General features: G+C 50.1%; 1 long non-coding RNA gene across 3 annotated transcripts; it reads left to right on the plus strand.

Moving 5' to 3' along the window:
• The first annotated feature begins 354 nt into the window (after positions 1–354).
• LOC123188308 (uncharacterized) lies at positions 355–5,614 on the plus strand. Of its 3 annotated transcripts, none has more exons than XR_006494523.1 (8): positions 355–472; positions 559–1,066; positions 1,406–1,449; positions 1,783–1,901; positions 2,043–2,149; positions 2,220–2,284; positions 2,719–2,779; positions 4,144–4,851. It is a non-coding gene; the product is annotated as an uncharacterized lncRNA (long non-coding RNA). The 3 variants fall into 3 exon arrangements; XR_006494524.1 differs by adding an exon at positions 5,111–5,614 and having other exon boundaries at positions 394–1,066; positions 4,144–4,536; XR_006494522.1 differs by having other exon boundaries at positions 394–1,066; positions 4,144–4,536; positions 4,618–4,851.
• Positions 5,615–22,385: the final 16,771 nt, after the last annotated feature.

Consider the following 22,385-nt stretch of genomic DNA (forward strand, 5'->3'; position numbering starts at 1 on the left):
AGGCGGGTCGGTGGATTGGCACTGGTCTACTCGTACCCTGCTTCTGTCTACCCAGTTGGGTCTCTTCCTCTTCAAGACCATTGGTCCCACCCGTCTGTCTATTGGGTAAGTGCTGAGCGAGGTGAGGTGAGGCGCACTGAGCTCCTCTGTTTTAGCCGCTGGATAAAGGCTTGCCTCGCTCAGTCAGAGTTGGTACTTGGACGCGCGTGGCCCTGTTCCGCTGCAAATGGCCCCTATCCACGCTGGTCCATACATGTCAGTGGGGTGGCTGTATCCTATTGGGTTTGCTTAGGAGTTACAGCGCCTGCAACCACTATTGCTGGCAGGGACGCGCGTGCCTCTCTCTCCTTCCCCATCAAGACTCGCTTCGCCCAATCCCCACCTCTTCGTCCGTCTCCACAGGCCATCGTCAGCCGCCGCCGTCGCCCGTCATTGTCTTCCTCACTGCCTGCTTGTCATTGTCGGTTAGGGGGTAAGGATTTGCCTCCCCTTCCAACAAATCGATTTCGTTCTTCCAGTGCCAGCATTATGCGCTGATTTGTTACCGCCAAGGTCCAGGTTCCCACGCTCACGATGAAGAGGCTATGGCAAAGGGCATGCAGAGGAGCAGCAGGGCTCACTGAGGGGGAGAGGGCGTTACAAAGGGGAGCCGTGAAGGAGGAGGGGCCGCGGCAGCAGGAGCTCGCGATGGCGGAGAAGATTCCGTGGTGGTGAAGCGGAGCTTGCATATGTGCGGACCGCGCTCCGCAGGAGAGCGTGCGCCACCGGCAAGGCTGCGCCCACGTCGCTGAAGTAGCAGGGGAAGCCGAAGGAGGGGGCGCGGCATCCCGTGGCCGCGGTAGCCGGCGGGGCGACCCACGTCGCTGAAGTAGCAGGGGAAGCCGAACGAGGGCGCACGGCATCCTGTGGCCACGATAGCCGGCGGGGCGACGCGGCATCGCTGACTCTGCATCCACCGCCGTCCCTTTGAGTCTCGCGTGGTGGCCTGCAGGGTGACAGGAGGAGGGGCACGGGTTGCTGCTCATGGCACTGCTGCGCCCAGGCTCTTCCTCCTCGACAAGTCTAGGTGAGAGCCACCAGCCCCCGCACTTCTCCACCCCCGTTGCTTTTCCTGTTACGACCCTGCGCCTCTGTTGTGCTCCTTCTCTACCTCCACCATAGCTCTCGACAGGAGCACGCTACCGGCTGCAGCAGCCCTCCCCCCTCTCTCTCGATTTGATCCCCATAATTCTCATATTTATTTGTGTGGAATCTGCTTTATCTATGCCTGCTATGTGTTCGACAAAAATCCAAGCAAGCTGAGGGGAAGATTTTGTGCTTTGTTTTGTACTCAGTTATTTCATATTTCCCTGAAATTTATCTCCAATGAACTGAAATTGTTTGGCATCCATTTTTTTTCCTGCAGGTCATTCCTCATCTCATCTGACCGCACTCATGCCACATAACCTGGTGAGCTTACTCTTTAGTCAGTTCTATGTACCAGTTCTGTAGCTTTATTCACTGAACTGAGAGATGGTGTTTGCGCTCAGTTAGATGATGCTTGCTCGATTTTGAGCATGCTGGTTGCAGTAATCAATCTATTTGATATGGGGCCTATAAGCTATCCTTGGTTGATGTTTGGTTACAAATCCTGGAGCTATTTTTGATGTATTGAGAGACATTTGTTAGAAAAAATATTACCCATTATCACCTTATTTGGCTATAATTCATCTTTGCCATTAGTTCTGTTAGTAAAATGGACTGAGAATGTTTGTGTATTTTTTATGCCTTGGCATCTTGCAGCTACAGCCGCGCGCTGTGTGTGGCGAGGGATTAATTCTCCTGTGCAGTAATACCCTTTTTGGAGTGTCCCATGTTTGCAACTATCCTTATCTGCAGAGAAAAACAAAGGGACAAACAAAGTAAGCTGAAATGTCTTATCCACTTGGCTATGGTTTTTTGTACTGATGTGATTTGGCTTGACTGAATTAACTATTTTCTGTATGCCCACTTTTGTGTCTCATGTGCTGTTTAGATGTTGAGGGCCGTTCTTTCATATGTAGGTCCGGATGCAAGGTGCAAGACAGGAAAGGCGGTAGTAGGTCGAGAGAAGTGTAGAAGAGGGTTCCTCCAGGCTCCGTCCATGTACGGTGTCGGTCCGATGCCTCGGGTATATTTCTGCTCTTCCTTCATTTCTTCATCTTCAGTTGATGAATCATCCCTCTGCTGTCTTATTGAAGGCATGTGGCAATGTCGGGGACCAGCGAGGAAGATGCTGGTGTACATCCTTTGGAATAAAGTTGAAGTAAGCTCTAAGCACCACGGAGCCTACCACGCACGCCATCTTGTTTATAGTGCAGATAATCTATAAACTACTGTTTAGGAAAGGATTTATAGTGTAAGTAAACTATACAGCCAAATGATTGTTCCAGAAATTCAAATTTGCATTTGCACATGTAGAAGAGCATCATAGATTTTTGGACTTGGTGTTACAAAAAAAATGGTTTGATTTGTGTACTATAAAGGTAATGGAACACCGAATTTCACCTATATGGGTTTAATGATAGATAATTGTTAGAGTAGTTTTGCCATGTTTAACATTTCCTAAAAGGGAATATCATATCAGGTAAACCTTGAAAACAAGAGAAATGGTGGTATTTTCTACTGTAGGTCTCAATTTACTGAAAAATGCAGTCTTCATTTCTGAGTTATATGTTTGTTGTTCTTGCTTTCTTCCAGGTCTCTGATATAACGGTTCAGAATAAATATCCAATGAAGATGATGCGTGACGAACAGCATGGTGATGATCCATAAAGCCCTACATTGTTCTTTTGCTCGCTGGTGAATTTACTACTTTCTGATTGCATGCCAAGTAGCCGAGCAGACACTTTCTTCGTAGATTAGTTGTTTAGTTTCATATACTCAATGCTTTGTCGAGTGTGGTGTCATTGCAACAGCAGAGCTCAAACATCCTTCAAAGTATGTCTCAGGTTTAAGAATGCTAAGCCCAGCAGTCTATAATGCATATATAAAAGATGGAAACTACACAATCATATCCTTAGAGTGCATAAATATCATCTATGCTGTTGGGAATTATAATGAAATATTGATAACTGAATGAATACTCTTGTTAACTCACCGGGTGATGGAATTAAATTGAAGAGACATATTCTGAAAATCAAAATTATTTCTGAGTTTGTATTCTACTCGTACACATCTTCATATCCACCAGCACATTCAAATTCTATATATGCATGGAGTAGCAGTACGATTGGTCAAAATAAAAAGACAGGATGCTGCTTTGCAGAAAGTGGTCGTCAAGTAATTATTCTGCTGTTGGAAATCGCCCACGATCGATCACAATTCACATCAAGTCGACGAACATGACACACAAAAACTTTTGGCCAGAGGCACGTGCCATGTCTTGTTCTTCTCTTTATTTCTTTTCTATTTTCTCCACACGATTACAAAACTCATGCAGCTTCATGTGTGTGTGTGTGTGTGTGTCTATATACACACGCGCGCGCGTGAAGCCATGAGCCCATGACCCAATAACTGAACCGAGTAGTGGAATATTGTTGGTGCAAATAAATGTTCTTTGAGTTTAGATGATGCATGGATAAATAACTCTATGTGATGATTTATTTGCCGGCACTGATTACATTCCCCATGCGTTGTTGACGTTCCCACCCTTTGCCCTGCTAATTCACGAATTAGGTTTCAGACCCGATAGCTTGTTATGCTGTGTTGCAATTAAACAGAAGTATGGATCTAGGAAATTCATGACTAGCTATTGGTCTTCCTATCAGCAGTAGAGAGATGCCTGGTCAGCAGATATATGTGTCTGAAACCTTTGCATGGTGTACATGCTATACTATGTAATAAATAAAACGTAGTTTAATTTTTATTATGCTGCTAAGATACCCAATCAGACTGATTATACATACACCCAAAACAATATATTATAGTCTGAACTATGAAACTATACTCAAGAGGAAAGGTTATACATCAATCCTTTCTGCAGATTTCTTATCAGCTCATTCTGTCCTGTATGATTATTTTATGCCAAGCAAATTGATAGATATATTCATACTCTCCGTTTAACCATAACATCAAGAACACCCAAAAATTAGCAATCCTAACAGGTCTGCTGCTTGCGGGCAGAAAGTAACTATCAAGGAAGAAGAGTTAGATGCTAGCGACATACCTGTCGAAGATATTGGCGGTAAGCATGTGTCGTACAGGTTATTTAAGCTTTCCCTTAAGCCATTCTTAGCCAACCCCGTGCAGTCCATGCGCTATGCATAAGAACCACAGATCGCTCAAGCAGCGTCGAAGCCTGCCTGTGACTGTTCCAAATGCATGCTTATCAATCCAGGTCCGACTTCTGTTCCACCAGTCTACTTCAAAATGTTAGACATCCAACAGTTACAGATGTTCACGCTGCTTACTTCCTACCTTACTGCTTCATTGTTTTATTACAAAAGCCAGCTCTGAGGCAAAAACTTGAACACAGAGCTTCACACAGCAATGTTTGCCTCAGCAACAACGCCACAGGTAAATACATAGCCGGAAAAGAAAAGTTGTTTGCAATTGTTCATATACCTTAGTTTCCTATTCCTGACTCTCTTTGTTCAGAACCGGACCATCGATGGAAAAGGGTCCATTTAGCTGATGGGGAATACATTGTCCATGGGAAAAACCTGGCTTCCTTTATGTAACTTGTGTCGCTTTGGAAACATAATAAACACTATGAATTTCGTGGTGAGAACTACATAGATGAAAGATGAGCTGAGTGACCATTGTATATGGGGAAACAGTGTGACCCTATACACACGCCATGTATAAGATCAATGTAAATGAGCTGCATGACCTGCCTTCGTACCTTTCTTTGTACATCGTTAGTCCTTTTGGGCTATCATGCTACCATGACTCAAGTATAAACCATTATGTATAAAGATACTATCTAAGTATCCATTTACATGGTGTTTAAGTCCACTACAGATCCAATGTAGGTTTGATATTATCTTGCCTGGCCTCATGCAAATCTTTCTTGCATAACAGGATATACCTATTCAGTGATTTCGCTCCTCTTTATTGAACTTTTATTGTTTCTTGCTCAACTATATAGGTTATGATAAATATCGTCGTGTGGCTTATGGAAGGAGCTGCTGACAGGACTATCTTAACAACAAACTTGACGGAGTTCTTCACATAGCAAACATAGATGAAGGAACGATGTATGCCTTCACCTTTAGGCGCAAGGCAAAGCGCCAACGCCTCTAACCATTCACTCCATATGAGGACACCATCATAAACCTTCAGTGTCACCTATATACAGCTTGTGTACAGGACTTCATGTTTATAATGCTCCTATGCTATCTCCACATTGGTTTGTCTTTCCTTATGGATTACCTCTTAGTATAGATATTATAGATCGTTCATTTGAACTACTATAAGTATCAGCGAAGATAGATAAGCCTATATTTCTCTCTTCCTTAAGGTGCCCTGCAATAGTCACATAATGCACGGTTCTAACTGGCTTTTTGCGCCATGGGCGCGACGGGTCATCTAGTATATATAAATGATGGTTTCTCAGCTCCATCGAGGACGTTCACATTGAGCTTTTTCCCTTTCTTGTTTGTTGTCGAATAATTGAGCCCCTCGTTGTGATTTTTCCGGAACTATGGAGTACGATCTTTCTTAGGTAATGTAGTCTTGGTTCTTATTTTCACGTATGCTTCATCGTCATAGTCATCTTCCCTCATTGGGTTGCTGTATTGGTCGTAGTCTTCCTCGTTGGCGACTCTATCCATTCCGACGATGCTCCTTTTGCCTCTTCTCGCGACAATACGGTTGGGATTGGTCGGGTCGGTTATGAAGAAGCATTGTGTCACGTGCTTAGCGTGAACCCATGGCTCAGTTTCGGTGATGATGTTAACGTTCATGGTAGTGCTCTTCGCGTCAGGTATAGACATGGTAGTGAAATACTTGTTTTCTCTTACGACGTCCTTACCCCATATGACACAGAACATCGTCGCATCGTGCATTCCAGTGTAGTCAAGCTCCCAGATCTCTTCGACCCTTCCATGGAATCTTTCAGTTGTGCCGTTGGCGTCGGTCACGCATTCAATCATCACCCTTGAGTTCTAGTAATCAATGTCCATGTCTTTGGCCTCCATGTAGAACGTGTACCCGTATGCGTGATAGGTCGCGAGTTTGGGCGCGGGGCCATGTGCTAAGGCGTGTATGAGCAATCCGTCTGAACTGCCCTCTTCCGAGGTATTAGCAAGAACTTGCTCTTTGAACCAACGCAAGAAAGTGGCATTGTGCTCTATAGTAACTTCGTCGTCTGTTTTGCGCATCCCCTTATCACGGCATTTCTTTACGATGGTTCCTTTGTGCAGTGTCACATAAGCATCTACCACATCTAGGGATGGACGATATTATCAACAGAGCTTGTAAAATAGACTATGCGGGTGAGGCAATCTTGGAATATTTACTTTCATTACCAGATCAGGAACTATGTATTATGGGCACTCGTAATGTGCATGACATGATTGTCATATCAGCCTGGTACTTGTGGTGGGAAAGGCGCAAATTGGTACACAATGAGACTACTCAGAATGCACAACAGATATCCATGGGGATACGCGCTCTCGCTGCCAATTTTGTTAATGCCTCCTCGCCGAAGGCTTCCATGAAAAGAGGAGGATGGTCTAACCCCCCAACGGGATTTGTTAAACTTAACGTTGATGCTTCTTTTGACCACGACCTTCTCAGGGGTACGATCGGGGCTGTCTTAAGAGATGACAAAGGTAGGTTCATCAGTGGGGGAAATGGTAAGATTGACCGGTGTGCAGATGTGTTGATGGCTGAAGCTTTGGCGTTAAAATTTGGCCTATCGCTTGCGCAAAGGACGGGTTGTAATCGCATAATTATTAACTCGGATAATATGAAGGTGATCGAGACCATGAACGAAGGAGGACGATCGTCGGGGGCAGCTGCTGCAATTTTTGATGACTGTTTTCACTTAGCTTGCAATTTTCCTATTTCTAGATTCGAGCATTGTAATAGAGAAGCAAATAAAGTTGCTCATGAACTTGCCAAGTTGGCTAGATTTTCTTTCATTTCTGATTGGTTTGAGGAACCACATAATGCAATTGTACCAATCCTCATAAACGATGTAATGATTATTTCTAATGAATAAAGCTTGAACTTTCTTTCAAAAAAAAAGGTGTTGTGGCACTAGTAAGTTAGCCCTGTCAAAGTCATTCCGTCGATCCGAGTAGTCCACGTGCAATTCCCTCCAGCCGTTGTTGTGACCTCCTCCGAGCCACCCATGGTGCTTCTTAACGGGCAAACCAACAATAGGGTCTCCGACACCTATATAATTCTTGCAAAAGGAGATGCACTCTTGCGTCAGATACCCCTGGATGATGCTCCCATTGGGACGGGACATGTTACGAACGAATCCTTTGATGACCCCATTCATCCTCTCGAACGGCATCATGTTATTGAGGAATGTCGGCCCGAGGTCAATGATGTCGTCCGCAATGTGGACACACAGATGCACCGTGAAGTCAAAGAACGCGGGCGGGAAGTATATCTCAAGCTCACATAGTATGACAACGATCTCTTCCTGTAGCCTTCGGAGCTGCTTCTTCACACTAATGGACTTTCGAGAGATAACGTCGAAGAAGTTGCAGAGACCAGTAAGCGAGTCATGGACGTGCTTCTCCATTATCCCTCTAATGGCAACCAGGAGTATCTGCATCATCATCACGTGACAGTCATGAGACTTCATCCGCTGAACCTTTTCTTCTTGGTGTCTAGAAATCTGCTTATCTTCCCACAGTAACCGGAACTGACTTTGATTCCCGTAAAACACCTGATGAATTGATCGATCTCCTTAGCACTTAAGGTGAAGCAAGAAGGGGGCAATAATTCTCCTCCTTCTTGTTGACTTTTCTGCCCCTTCCCCCGCCTCCGTCCCCGTCTGCTCCGTCAACTTTTTACGGTGGAGATCTATCCCGATCTCTAGATCTTCCAAGTCTTTCCTTGCCTTCGGCCCATACTTGGTCTTCTTCGGCATGTTCATTAGTGTGCCAAGCAAGCTCTCGAGGATATTCTTCATGATATGCATTTGATCAAGGCAATGAGGTGTGTCGTGATTGGGCCAGTACTGCAAATCCCAGAAAAAAGATGTCGTTTTCCAAATCTTCAACAGCGGCTCCGGCGCCTTTTTCATCTTTCCCGGCACAGGGCATTGTTCCAGTTTTTCAACATCTCATTGACTTTGGTGCCGTTCCTCTTACGTAGGAGAAGGAGGGGGAGAGGGGGGGGGTGAAAAGGTGGCACCAGCCGCACCTGGTAGTAGCGCTGTTTTCTAGACATCGCTACTGCTATGGTGCATATATAGTAGTAGCGCTTTTCAGGAGCACCGCTACTACTAAGTGGGGCCCATTAGCAGTAGCGATGTTGTCAAACCAAGCGCTACTGCGAAAATCTTAGCAGTAGCACTTTATTTTGGGCCGTGTTGCTATTACATTTAGCGTCGGTGGGCTCGTTGGGCCTCACTGATCAGTAGCGCTTTTTTCATTTGCAGTGCTATTGCTAAAGCATTACTTGTAGCGATGCCCGAGACCAGCGCTACTGCTAATTAGCAGTAGTGCGTGTTATTTTTCAGCGCTACTACTGATGTCCTCCTATAAGCATTTCCCTGGTAGTGTACACTACAATGGAGACTTGCGATCTCGGGGTTTTCTCAGTAAAGTATATGAATATAGATTTGATAAACTCTGGTTCAATCCCAAAGTCGCTTCACATTTGGAAATTAAGGTATCTTTAAAGATGAAAGTTTTCATGTGATTTTTTCACAAGAAAGTGATTTGACTAAAGATAATTTGGCAAAGCGTAGTTGGGAGTGTAGTAAACAGTGTTGCTTTTGTGATCAGGATGAATCAATCCAACATCTGTTTCTCGAATGCCCACTAGCCAAGTCACTGTGCCGCACAGTGCATGTGACCTTTAGTGTCAGTCCTCCTAATATCATAATCATTTTATTTGGGACTTTGTTAAACAGGATAGAGCCTAAATTAGCGGCGCATATTCGAGTTGAAGTGTGTATATTACTTTGGGTCATATGGAACTATCAGAATGATGTAATTTTTAACATACAAAACATCACCAACTTTTTGCAAGTCATCTGAGCAACCGGCAGGATCACGTGGTCGTTACTCAGCCGTGAGAAAGTCAATGACATATGGCTACAACCGGTTTAGATGGCGGTTCAACAATGAGATAGCTGTGGAGTCCTATTTTTGCCGGTTGTGGCCTTGTTTTCTTTTTCATCTCACTTTGAGTTCTTACTAGTGGCTGGGGCCCATCATCGTGGGCCGCTTAAGAGGAAGATATGCGCACCTCATCATCATGTTAAAAAGTTTAAAAAATAATTTCGCATCACGTGAACATCACAACCATCTTAAAAGGACAAAGAAAAAGCTTAGAAAAACTTTTCTCGAAACTCTCCTTACCATTTAAAAAACTCTATAGACACTTTCTCACCGTAAACAACCAGCATGCGTCACATGGCGTAGCTGGTTGGCTACCATTCTAACACCTCTTAATGGGTTTAATTTTTTTTGAAATATCTAGCCCTGGCTGGCATTGATTTCATTAGCAGAGAGAAGGCGGGAAACAAGCTTGATCAAGTGATCGATGGGGTGAAAAAGAAAAGGTACAAGTGGCCAGCCCAACAGCTATGCTGGCACTGATAGTATCGGGATATCTCTCACGGCACATCCCCGAGGGGGTGCTCTATGCAGGCTGCTCCGGCGATCCTCCATTGCTCCATGTCGCGACGGCACGCTTCGATAATGGTGCTAGAGAACGGCATCTTGCCGCGGAAGGTGCATGCATTACGCTCAAGCCATATGTGCCAGACAATGAGCGCAAGAATTGATCTGGTGCCCTTCCTGTCTGCTGGGTTTGCCGCGTCCGTGATCAGTCTCACTCTTTCTGTCGTCGTCGTTCCGGAGCTCCAGGTATCTTGTGCCAGGGAGTGACAGCCCCGCCATGACACCGCCGTTGTCCAGGCCTGGATAGCAATCGGGCATTCCCAGAAAAGGTGGGAGGAGGACTCCAAACTTCGCAGACAGAGTTGGCAGAAGTAACTGTTCTCCCAGCCACGCCACTGCAGGCGATCGTTGCACCATAGCTTGTCGAGGTGGAGCATCCACAGGAACATCTTGAGCTTCCCAGGTGCCCAGATACGCCAGACGTTTTTGGAGGGGAAGGGTGCCATTGGCGCCTGGAACTGAGCCGCGTAGGCGGAGCGAGCGGAGTAGCTCCCGGAGGTGGTAGCAGTCCAGCGGATTGTGTCGTTGAGGTCGTCGTTTATGATGTTGCCCGCTCTTCGAATCGCCCTTGCTAGCTGGAGTACAGAGGGTGCAATGCTACTGGTTTCCCCGTGGCAGAGATCAAGGATCCATCGCCCGTCGAGCAACGCGTTCCGGACGGAGCTGTTCTTGTGGATGGAGCTGTCGAAGAGGGTGGGGTAGTCCGGCCGGATTGGCCTGCCGTCAAGCCATGGGCTTGACCAGAAGGACGTCGTCCTGCCGCCCCCGATGGTGACCACCGTGTTGGCAGCGAAGAGAGCCTGGTCCGGCAAGTTGCATGGCGTGCCTGTGCCGACCCATGGCCGCTCTGGATGGGTCCAGGAGAGCCAGAGCCAGCGCAGACGGAGGACGTGCGCGAATTTTTCCAAGTCATGTATGCCGAGGCCCCCGTGGGATTCTGGCGTGGTGACCGCGCTCCATGCTACCTTACACTTTCCTCCGGTTACTTCTTCGTCTTGTGCCCAGAGAAAACGTCGTCTGGCTTTATCTACCTCCTTGAAAAACTTCTTTGGCGCTCCCAGTACCGTGAGGGCGAACGTTGGCATGGCGGAGAGGACGCAGCGGACGATCACCCTACGGTCGGCGATATGCATTAGTCTGCCTTTCCAACCAGCGAGGCGCGCACGAATCCTATCTAGGATGAACTACAGGTGGACTAGACGAATCCTACTGGTAGTGTTTGGGAGGCCCAGGTACGTGATTGGTAGTGACGCCATGATGCCGCCAAAGTTTTGCAAGATGGAACCAAGGTCGAGGGCGCTGCAGCTAATCGGCACTGCCGAGGATTTGGCCAAGTTGACGTGCAGGCCCGTGGCCTTGCCGAAAAGATGCAGGATGCTGAGCAGAGTATCTACCTCCGTCCTTGTGGGGTTGATGAAGATCATGGCGTCATCGGCATACAGGCTTGTACGCATACGCACGGCCGTACCAGGCAGAGGAGATAGCTGGCCCGCCAAGGTTGCCGCCTCTAGTAGACAGTGCAGGGGGTCGATGCAGAGAATGAAGAGCAGCGGCGAGAGCGGATCCCCCTGCCGCAGCCCACGACGATGCATGATGGAGGCGCCCGGAGACCCATTCAGTAGGCAAGACGACGAGGATGTAGAGAGCAGAAGCGCGATCCAGTCTCGCCATCTAGCAGGGAAGCCCATTTTCTGAAGGAGTTCAAAGATGTATTCCCAAGAAATGTTGTCAAATGCCTTGGCTATATCTAATTTCAGAAGCAGGGCAGGTGTCTTGCGGCAATGAAGAGCTCTGACGGCGTTTTGAACATATAGGAAACTGTCATGTATGCACTTAGAACGCTGGAAGGCAGTTTGGGCAAGCAAAATCAGTGTGCTGATGATCGGGGCCAGCCTCATGGATAAAACCTTGGCGATTAGTTTGGCGATGGAGTGAATAAGACTGATGGGCCTGTAGTCAGCCATACTAGTTGCCCCGTCCTTGTTCGGCAGCAGCACAATCATGGCAGAGTTTAGGGCCGCAAATCACCCCCAGCTAAGTTGTAGAAATGATGGAAAACAACCATGATGTCGTGCTTAATGAGGCTCCAGCATGATCTGTAGAAGGCGCCCGAGAATCCATTAGGTCCAGGTGCCTTCTCAGAGGGGGATGCTTTGATCGCCTCCCAAACTTTAGTTTCCGTGAACGGGTTGTCTAGCCGAGCATTCTCAACTGATGGTAGCACAATGGAGTCCCAGTTGATCGAGCAGGAGCGTGGCCGCCTTGTGCCGAGCAGCTGAAGGAAATGGGTGTGAGAAATGGTGGCCTTGTCTCCATGCGCGGTGGCCACACCGGATTCAATTTGTAGCGAGTGGATGTGGTTTTTGCGCCTCCGGGAGTTGATCTTCGCTTGGAAGAAGGCGGTCTTGGCGTCATCTGCGCGGAGCCAGGAAACCCTGGATGCCTGACGCTTGCGTGCATGCTCGATCGCCGCCAGGCCGACGATCCTGTGCTTGAGTTGCTTGCAGAGGCAAAATTCAGCGGGGGACAGACGACGCGCCTCCTGGGCAATATCCAGGCAGAGCACAACTTCAACAGCAAGGTGGAGCTGCACTCTGGCATTGATGAACAGGGAACGAGCCCAAATCTTGAGATCAAAAGCTGCCCGCTTCAGTTTGGTGTTTAATCTTGCGATAGGGCACCTTGCTGCAATAGGCCGCTGCCAGGCCCGTTCCATTGTCTCTCTGAAGCGTGGGAAACGCGGCCAAAATGCCTCAAATTTGAAGGTGGCCCTCCTCAGGGGAGCAATGGTGTCAGCTAGCAATAACGGGCAGTGATCCGAGCAAGCAGTCGAAGCAGCCATGAGCATAAGGGAGGGGAAAAGGCTCTCCCATTCGACGTTGCAGAAAATCTTGTCAATGCTCACCAGGGTCGGATCCTGTAGCTCATTTGACCATGTGAAGCGCCTGTTTTTGCACTTGATCTCCTTCAGGCCGGCCGTGTCAATCGCCCTTCTGAACATGCCCTGATGCGCCGGTTGAGGTTGAGATTGCTTTTGTCCCTTGCTTCATATATGATGTTGAAGTCGCCTGCAATCATCCATGGCTCACCAAGTGGAGGTGCAAAATGGATCAGCTCAGCCAGGAAGGATTCCTTGAGCCCATCGTCGACCGGACCATACACAGTTGTTAGCCAGAATGAAGATGAACACTGCAGTAGGGTGACCTTGGCTGTGATCGAGAAGACGCCCACAGGCTGAGTGTCGAGCTGCACGACGCTCTTGTCCCAGAGGATCGCCACACCTCCTCTTGTTCCAACTGCCGGCAGGACCGCGCAACCTTCCAAGCGGCTGCCTCCCAGTTCGCGCATGACGCTAGGCGACCACAGCTCCAGTTTTGTCTCCTGTATGCAAAGAATTGGGGTTTTGTGAGCAGCGGCAAGTTCACACACAACAACTCTCCTCGCTGGAGAGTTCAGCCCTCTGACATTCCAGGACATGAGGGAAAATTGGTTGTTATCCACTGGGCACGGGCAAATTCTCCAACAGCATCACAAATCTATTGATGGTCAAACGATGCGGATACACAACTAGCTTAACAGGGGCGTGCCAGAGGCCACCAATAGGTCCCAAGATCCTCTGGCACAATAGCAACCCTCGACGCCTAATTCTAACATAACGGAGAACTAACATGAGTCCTAACTCTACTCGGCTTAAGGCCAAGCGCTGATGGAGACTAATACTAACACTAACAGAGCATAAGATACTATGGATGACTAACATAACTAAACTATAGCTTCAGTAGCGGCATCCGGGCCAGCCATGCCCCCGGCGATGCGCAGCGCCTCCGGGTCGAGACGGGTGAGTTTGGCGATGATGGAGATGTCCTCGTCAGTCAGCGGCTCGTCGAAACATTTGATGAGGGCTTCGGCCGCCTTGGCCGTCATGGCCTCCTTCGGCCCCAGCAGGCCGAGCTTCTTGACCAGCAGGAGAGAGGCACGCTGCGCAATAGGCGCCCTTGAGGTGTTGCCTGCCTGCCGCGCACTCTGCCTGGTCGGCCCTGCACGGGCCCTGGGTGGTGCCGAGGTGCGTCCAGCAGGGGGTTGACGCACGAGGGGAGTCGGGGTGTTGGTGAAGAGGCCAGGCTGCTCGGCGTTGTCGACGTTGCTGGGGAGCTGCAGCTGCTGAACCTGCTGTGTCACTGTGTCGAGCTGAACTTCAGTGGAGACCGTCGTGGGCGTGGTGCGGCAGGCCACGGTCGAGGGCCCTGGGGCGAACTCGAGTGGGGCAGCAAGCGTTGAAGCGATCGCCTGGTCGATCTCCAGAAGGCTGGAGTCTACGCGGACGGGCTGGAGAGGCGCGCGGTCTTCCGAGTCGAAGAAGTCGGCGACAGGGTCCGAGGCCGCTGCCGGCCCCTTGGCCGTGCGCTCGGCTTGGTCCGACAGCAGCGGCAGAGGCGGGGTGGCCCTGAGGCTGCTGGCATCGTGGCGGGTGCCCTTGCCGTGACGCCTGCTGATTGGAGTCCTGCTTCGCTAGCGTGTGGCGCCACCGTTGCTCTCCGGGGCGGCTGCTCGCGCCCGCCGTGGCCGCGACCCAGGAGCGTGTCCTTCCAGGAACGCCGGTCACCCTGTGGCCCGTTGTTGTCGTCGTGGTCCCGGCGAGGCCTGAGCTGGAGCCCGCCACAGCCAGAGGGGCCGACCACCGGGGGCTGGCGCCTGCCCTGTCCCTGGCCATCCTCAATGTGCATCGACCACGTCCCCGGGTAGACGCGCGGGAACGGGCGATCATCGTCGGACCCAGAGGACGGGATACTGCTCTGGCCCAAGTGCGAGGAGCGAGGCGACAGGGGCGTCCAGTCTTCAACGCGGTCGACGTGGATGAGCATAACGTTGCGCCGGACGCGTGGTGGATGGGGGGACCTCACGGCTGGGCGGCGAGAAGCCCAGCATGGCCTCGACGCGGCCGGCACCACGCGCCGCGCGCCAGATGGTGTGCTTGGTGGGGATGAAGGCGACGTCGTACACCCACACCCAGCACGCGAATGTCCGCATGTGGCCGCGCTCGTGCGTGCGGCTGTCGAGCCGGTCGATGATGCATTTGTCGCCGAGCACCCCCGCCGCAACGTCAACGGACCACAGGTGCATGGGCATCTTCTCGATGACGACGCGGACATGGAGGAGGAAGTCTTCATTGTCGGCGTGGACGTCCTCGTGCCACGGCTTGATGGTGAAGGCGACACCATCGACGTTGATGGAGCCCAGGCAGACGGCGTTGTCCCGGTGCGCCGGCAGCTCGAAGTGGACGAGGAAGTCCTTCGGGTCGTGGCTGGTCACTCACAGCAGGTGCGCCGGGGTGCGGAGAACAGCGTCGAAGGCGCGACCGACGGACATGGGGCTCGCCGCGTGTCGCTCGGCCGTGGAGATGAGGAGGACGGCATGGCGGCGGAGGAGGAACATCTGATGCTCCATCTCCGGCGACTCGATCACCACCTTGTGGCCGTCCCTTGGCCGGCGCGCGGGGTCGGTGTGGCGGCAGCGGTCCATGGCCGACGCGGGCGGAGGAGGCGAGGGGAAGCGGAGCCTCTCACGGACCGGAGCACGGCTAGCAGCGGGTGCCAGGCCACCACCACGGCCACGCCGGATTTGCGGGCAGTCCTTGGTGATGTGGCCCGGCAACTTGCACTCGATGCAGTGTATGGGGTCTCTACAGTCGACGCGACGGTGCTTGGAGCTGAGGCACCGGAAGCAGAGCCCCCTGAAACACCTTAAGAAGGCCGCGCGGGCATCGTCCGCATTGAAGGAGAGGCGCTGGCCTCGGGGACGCCGCGAGCGCGCGGGGGAGGCATGGGCGCGCGCGGCAGCGCGGCGCGCGTTGCGGGACAGGACCAGCATGCATCCATCAGCTTGGCCGGGGGAGGAATGGTCGGTGCGGGGGGAGGGGCAGACCACGATGGATTTTAGGCGGAGCGGCTCCATTGGGCGATCCCTGCTAATATCCGGCGTGGATAGTGCGGCAGCGGCCCAGAGTGCTCCCCCCGGAGCAGAAGGCGCGGCGGAGAACCAGGGTTGACAGTAGGAGGGCTGGGGGGCGGCGGAGGGACCGGATCCGCGAACGGACCGCCGGACGGGCGCAGATCTGGGACGGAGGCGGGTTGGCCCCATCCCTTGCTGCCGCGTGAGCTGGAGCGTGCAGAGCCGCGGGAGTGCGCCGAGCGTCCGCGCCCCATGGATTCGGGAGGGTGGCGCCGGTGGCCGAGCGGCCAGCGACAGGGTAGGTGGCCGCCGCGGCCGGAGTGCCTGACGGCGCGGGCAGGGGGGGTAGTCTTGCCTGATGATTTTGACTCAATGGGTTTAATTTGAAACTGCATATTTACTAGATATATATACTTTGATTAATAAAATAGCTGCATCCATCGTTGTGATGCAGAAACCAAGGGCAATCCTTCCCTTTTAAAAGGAATGAACATAAAGAGGAGTAGGCCAAGACGTGCAGCGGCAGGCGCTTGAACGGAGGGAGAGTGGCCTGCTAGTTGGCGTTGTAGAGGCCGCCGTGGAAGCTGTATCCATCGTGGTCGGCGGTGCCTTCGTTCCGGCCATAGTCGTCGGAGTGCCCCCAATGCTGGACATAGCTGGGTGTGGCTCACCGTAAAGCAGCTCCTCCCGAGATCAGACGGGTCGATGGCTCGATGCCATCGCCGTACGTCGGGATCGTCGTCAGAGTCATTGCACGGGTAGATGCCCACCGTGTGTAGATGCTCAGTAGCGTGTCCAACTTTTCACCTATGTACTCCGACTTGGAGTAGGGCTCGATTGAGCATGTTGTGAGCGTCGGGCTCTGGATAGACCATGAAATTCTCCTTGGCTACGGTCAGGTTTTCGAGGCATGCATCCTCTATGCCGCCGATGGTACGTAGATGCGTACCCTCTGCTTAGGTCTTTCATAGCTGCTTTCCGCTTCTTACCTTTCTCTTTCTGGCAGCTGAGCTCTGCTTTGAGGCGTGCATTCTCCTGCATGGATTTTTTGCCTGCGTGGCTGTAGTCTTCGATCTCGACCATGCCGTATCTTTCCATGTGCTTCCTTCTCTGGTCGCCGCCGTGTCTTCAGCATCTTTTGGATTTGAGCGCGGCTCGCCGTCCAGTGCAACCTGCGCGGACGTCGTGTGGGTTAGCCGGCGAAGTGAAGAACCACATAGAGGCACGGTAGTTGCACCTTTGGCCGTACGCGGGCTGCGGCAAGCCAAGCGCATCCACCATCCCGCCAAAAGAGGATCTTCGGGCGGATCTTTCTTTCGCCATTGCACTTCCCTGCTTGACAAACATAAATCCATTAAAGCATTTACAGCTTGGCACCTCAAACTCGCCTCAAATGTTTGGGTGGACGGCTCAGTCACAAAATTTTAATCTAGACAGACGCCTCAAACGAAACTTAAATGCCTGGTCTGACCGGCACCTTTCATATCCAGCCCAAATATGGGGTGAATATGGGAACACCCGGACGCGGCCGCCACGTCGGACTGACGTCGGAGTCCCACGCGGAATCGCCCGGAAACACGGCGGTCCAACGGACGTCTCCTCCGGTGTGTGTGTGTGTGGGGGGGGGGGGGGGCAGCGCCTGTCTGGCTCGCCTTCCTCTCCGTGCCGCCAGCCCAAGCCCATCCACCTCCTCTCTCCCGCTCCGGCGCTCTTCCCACACACTCCGGCCTCGCCATGGTATGTAAGAAGATAACAACCTACGCTATGCTCACACCGGAGCGCTGGTACGATATCGAGCAGGAGATCCGGGCGAGGCGCCCCGCGTGCGCTGCCCGCATCATTGTCGGGCTGCCTCCTGAATCGCCGGAGCCGGAGGAGGAGGAGCAGACGGAGGAGGAGGGAGAGGAGCACCAGCTGGCTTCGATGGAGGTGGTGGATCCGAAGGACGACAAGGAGGCGGAGCAGCCGGAGCGAAGCTGGCGCCGACTCCGGGCTTCAACATAAAGCAGGCGGAGGCGGAGTTCACTGTCACCCAAGTGGACGAGATGGTGGAGCAGCGGACCATCCAAGAGTCCATCCAAAATGAGGCCTATGTGGAGTGATGGAAACAGAAGGCAAGAGTAATTGACCACACAAATGTGGTTTCCGTGTTACCTCATATATATAGACAGGTTACAAGATAATCATGGAAACAAATCAATACAATCCTAACCATAATGGCCCGATTTATATGCAAATGTAGGAGCACTAAATATGGCAGGCTATGACCAGATCGGATTGCCTAACAGCCCCCCGCAGTCACAACAGGAGATTCTCGGACGCTGAGACTGGACCGAAAATCCAAGAACAATGGCGATGGCAAGCCTTTGGTGAAGATGTCCGCGAACTGTCGGGAAGAAGGCACATGAAGAACTCCAATGTGCCCAAGCGCAACACGATCTTGAACGAAGTGAAAATCGATCTCTATGTGCTTGGTACGCTGATGCTGAACGGGGTTCGTGAACATGTAGACGGCGCTGACATTGTCGCAAAAAACGATTGTGGCGGCAGGGAGAGGTCGGTGAAGCTCCTGGAGGAGTTGGCGAAGCCAACTTGCTTTAGCGACGGCATTAGCGACAGCTCGATACTCTGCCTCAACGCTAGAGCGGGAGACGGTGTGCTGGCGCTTGGAGGACCATGAGACCAGGTTGTCACCAAGGAACACACAGTAGGTAGAGGTCGATCAGCGAGTGTCAGGACAACCAGCCCAGTCTGCATCAGTGTAAGCAACAAGGTGATCCGTGGATGAGGGTGTGAGCTGAAGGCCGTGGTGCAGGGTACCCTTGACGTAGCGGAGAACACGCTTGACCAAGGTCAAGTGCTGGTCACGGGGATCATGCATGTGAAGACAAATCTGCTGGACGGCGTAGGCGATGTCAGGACGTGTGAATGTCAGGTACTGAAGAGCACCAGCTACACTCCGATACTCCGAAGGATAAGCAACAGGTGAGCCGGCGGTAGCGGACAGCTTAGGCGATGTGTCCACGGGTGTTGAGGCAGGGTGGCAGGAGCTCATGCCAGCACACTCGAGAATCTCGAGAGAATACTGTGTCTGCGAGAGGAACATCCTACTGGAGTCACAACGAACAGCAAGGCCGAGGAAGTGGTGTAGCTCGCCCAAATCGATCATGGCAAACTCAGCGCTGAGAGCGGTAATGACGCGCTCAAGCAGGGTCGATGTAGAAGCTGTGAGGATGATGTCGTCGACGTAGAAAAGATAAGCAGTCCCCATGGAACCGTGGAGAGTGAATAGTGATGTATCCGACTTGGAGTAGGTGAAGCCGAAGGAGGTGATGAAGCTCGCAAAGTGGTGATACCACGCACGAGGGGCTTACTTCAGGCCATAGAGTGCACGGTTGAGGCGGCACACATGGTCAGGGTGAGCGGAGTCAACAAAGCCGGTTGGTTGGTGACAAAAGACCACCTCGTTAAGACGCCCATGAATAAAGGCGTTCTTGACGTCGAGTTGGCGAATCTTCCAGTTGGAGGAGAGGGCGACCGAGAGGATGACCCGGATGGTAGCCGGTTTAACCACCGGGCTGAAGGTCTCATCGAAGTCGATGCCGTGTTCCTGAGAGAATCCGCGCAACACCCATCGAGCTTTGTAGCGATCGAGGGTGCCATCCGGCTTGAGCTTGTGACGAAAGACCCATTTGCCGGAGACGATGTTGGCGTTGGTGATAACCCATAAGTATAGGGGATCGCAACAGTTTTCGAGGGTAGAGTATTCAACCCAAATTTATTTATTCGACACAAGGGGAGCCAAAGAATATTCTCAAGTATTAGCAGCTGAGTTGTCAATTCAACCACACCTGGGAACTTAATATCTACAGTAAAGTATTTAGTAGCAAAGTAATATGATAGTAGTGGTAACGGTAGCAAAAGATAATGATAGCAAAAGTAATGTTTTTGGTATTTTGTAGTGATGATAGCAATATCAACGGAAAAGTAAATAAGCGAAGAACAATATATTGAAAGCTCGTAGGCAATTGATCGGTGATGGAGAATTATGCCGGATGCGGTTCATCATGTAACAGTCATAACCTAGGGTGACACAGAACTAGCTCCAGTTCGTCAATGTAATGTAGGCATGTATTCCGAATATAGTCATACGTTCTTATGGAAAAGAACTTGCATGGCATCTTTTGTCCTAACCTCCCGTGGCAGCGGGGTCCTTACGGAAACTAGGGGATATTAAGACCTCCTTTAGTAGAGAACCGGAACAAAGCATTAACACATAGTGAATACATGAACTCCTCAAACTACGGTCATACCAGCTTTTCTCATCTCAGTCAGTCCATCATATATCGTCATAATTGCCTTTCACTTGCACGACCAAATAGTGTGAATAATAATAAGAGTGCACGTGCATTGGACTAAGCTGGAATCTGCAAGCATTCAATAAACAGGAGAAGACAAGGCAATATGGGCTCTTTTGTCAGATGAACAATAATGCATATAAGAGCCACTTCAACAATTTAATTATGGTCTTCTCCTATCGACCCTAAAGAAAAGAAAATAAATAAAACTATTTACACGGGAAATCTCCCAACAAGCAAAAGAAGAACAAGAAATTTTTTTGGTTTTTTTAATTACTACTACAAGCATGGAAAGTAAACTAATTAAAAGCTATAACTAATTTTTTGGTTTTTCTTAAGGTTTATTAAACAAACAAGAAGAAATCATAAAAAGGAAAATAAACTAGCATGGATGATACAATGAAAAAGTATGAGCACCGACATCTAGCAATGAGTGTGTGAACATGAATGTAATGTCGGTGGGAAATACGTACTCCCCCAAGTTTAGGCTTTTGGCCTAAGTTGGTCTATGGTCACGGTTGGCCTGGCGGATATCCATAATAATAGTTGGGGTCGTACTGAGATGCAGCGGCTACCGCCTCCTGAGCTGCAGCGTGGCGACGAGCGGCCTCCGCCCTCCTCTCGTACTCATCTGCCTCCTCTCTGGTAATAACATATCTTCCTTTTGCCCGATAATCAAAGAAGGCAGGAGCGGGGAGAGTAATACGGACAACACAGCATCTGTCAAAGATTAAGCGATACTAGAGAGGTGATTCATTCCTCTCGACAAACTGGTGGTGAACCATAGCCTCATAATCCAAATAAGCAGGAGGCAACTCAATATCATCTTCACGTATGGCTATACCAAGAAAATTAGCTATGCGGGTTGCATATATTCCACCAAAGAAATCTTCATTAAATCTATTAAGATGCAACCTATGTGCAACAATGGCTCTCAAATTATAAGATTTATCTCCCAACACAGCACTCCTACGAATATTGAGGTCAGGGACACACATGTGACATGCCTCATCCTTAACATTAATGCATCTACCTATGAAGAGAGCAAACTAATGTATAGCAGGAAAGTGAATGCTCCCTATGGTAGCTTGTGTTATATCTCTAGATTCCCCCACATTTATACTAGCAAGAAAATTTCTAAATTCAGATTTGCGAGGTTCCCTGACACTACCCCATTGTGGAAGTTTGCAAGCAGTGGTAAAATCCTCTAAGTCCATAGTGTAAGAATTTTCATAAAGATCAAACAGAACAATTGGAGAATTACGTGAAGATGAAAATTCAAACCTCCTCACAAAGGAACTAGTGAGATAGTGATAATGGCAGCACTTTTCTTCCTCGAAGCTCACAAGATCAGCGTTACGAAAATATGCATTAGATTCTTCCTTAATTCCCGCTCGATCCATAAACTTTTCCTAAGGCCATTCACAAGGACGCACTGGAGCGTCTCTTGGTGGCTCTTCATCAGCATCATGCATTGCAAGGCTGGGTCCTTGCTTCCTTGAAGAACCACCTTGGTACATTTTCCTAAGCATATTTCTTCCTCTGAAAAATTTCTGAAATTTTTAGTAACTTCAAAATAAAAGTAACCAAACTCAACAAAATTGATAGCAACAACTCCTACAAGTGCCTAGAGCCTATATCATGCATTAGAACTACTTTTGACCATATAAATTTGACATGCATGCTCAAGAACAGGGTCACCTAGGCAGCACAAATTTGCAATGAATAAAGCACTAGAACAAAAACTAATTGGACCAATGGAGGAGTCACATACCAAGGAACAATCTCCCCAAGTAGTTTTGTGAGAGGTGCTTTGAGCAAGGAGATCAAAAATCGCAGCAAAATGAGCTAGAACTCGTGCTTGAGCTGGATATTCGTGTTTGTGGGAGGAAGAAGAAGTGTGTGGGTGCAGGAATAAGTGGAGGAGGGCCACCGTGGGCCCACGAGGTAGGGGGGCGCACCCAGGGGGTAGGGCGCGCCCTCCACCCTCGTGGCCAGGTGGATGCCCCTCCTGTTGTGTTCTCAGTACCAAATATTCTCAAATATTCCAGAAAAAATCATATTTAAATTTCAGGGCATTTGGAGAACTTTTATTTTTGGGGTATTTTTATATTGCATGGATAATTCAGATAACAGACGGAAAATACTTATTTTTATTTTATTTAATATAAATAACAAGAAGCAAAAGGAGGGTACAGAGAGTTGTGCCTTCTAGTTTCATCCATCTCATGCTCATCAA

The sequence above is a fragment of the Triticum aestivum genome, chromosome 2A, assembly GCF_018294505.1.
Source record: "Triticum aestivum cultivar Chinese Spring chromosome 2A, IWGSC CS RefSeq v2.1, whole genome shotgun sequence".
NCBI lineage: Eukaryota > Viridiplantae > Streptophyta > Magnoliopsida > Poales > Poaceae > Triticum > Triticum aestivum.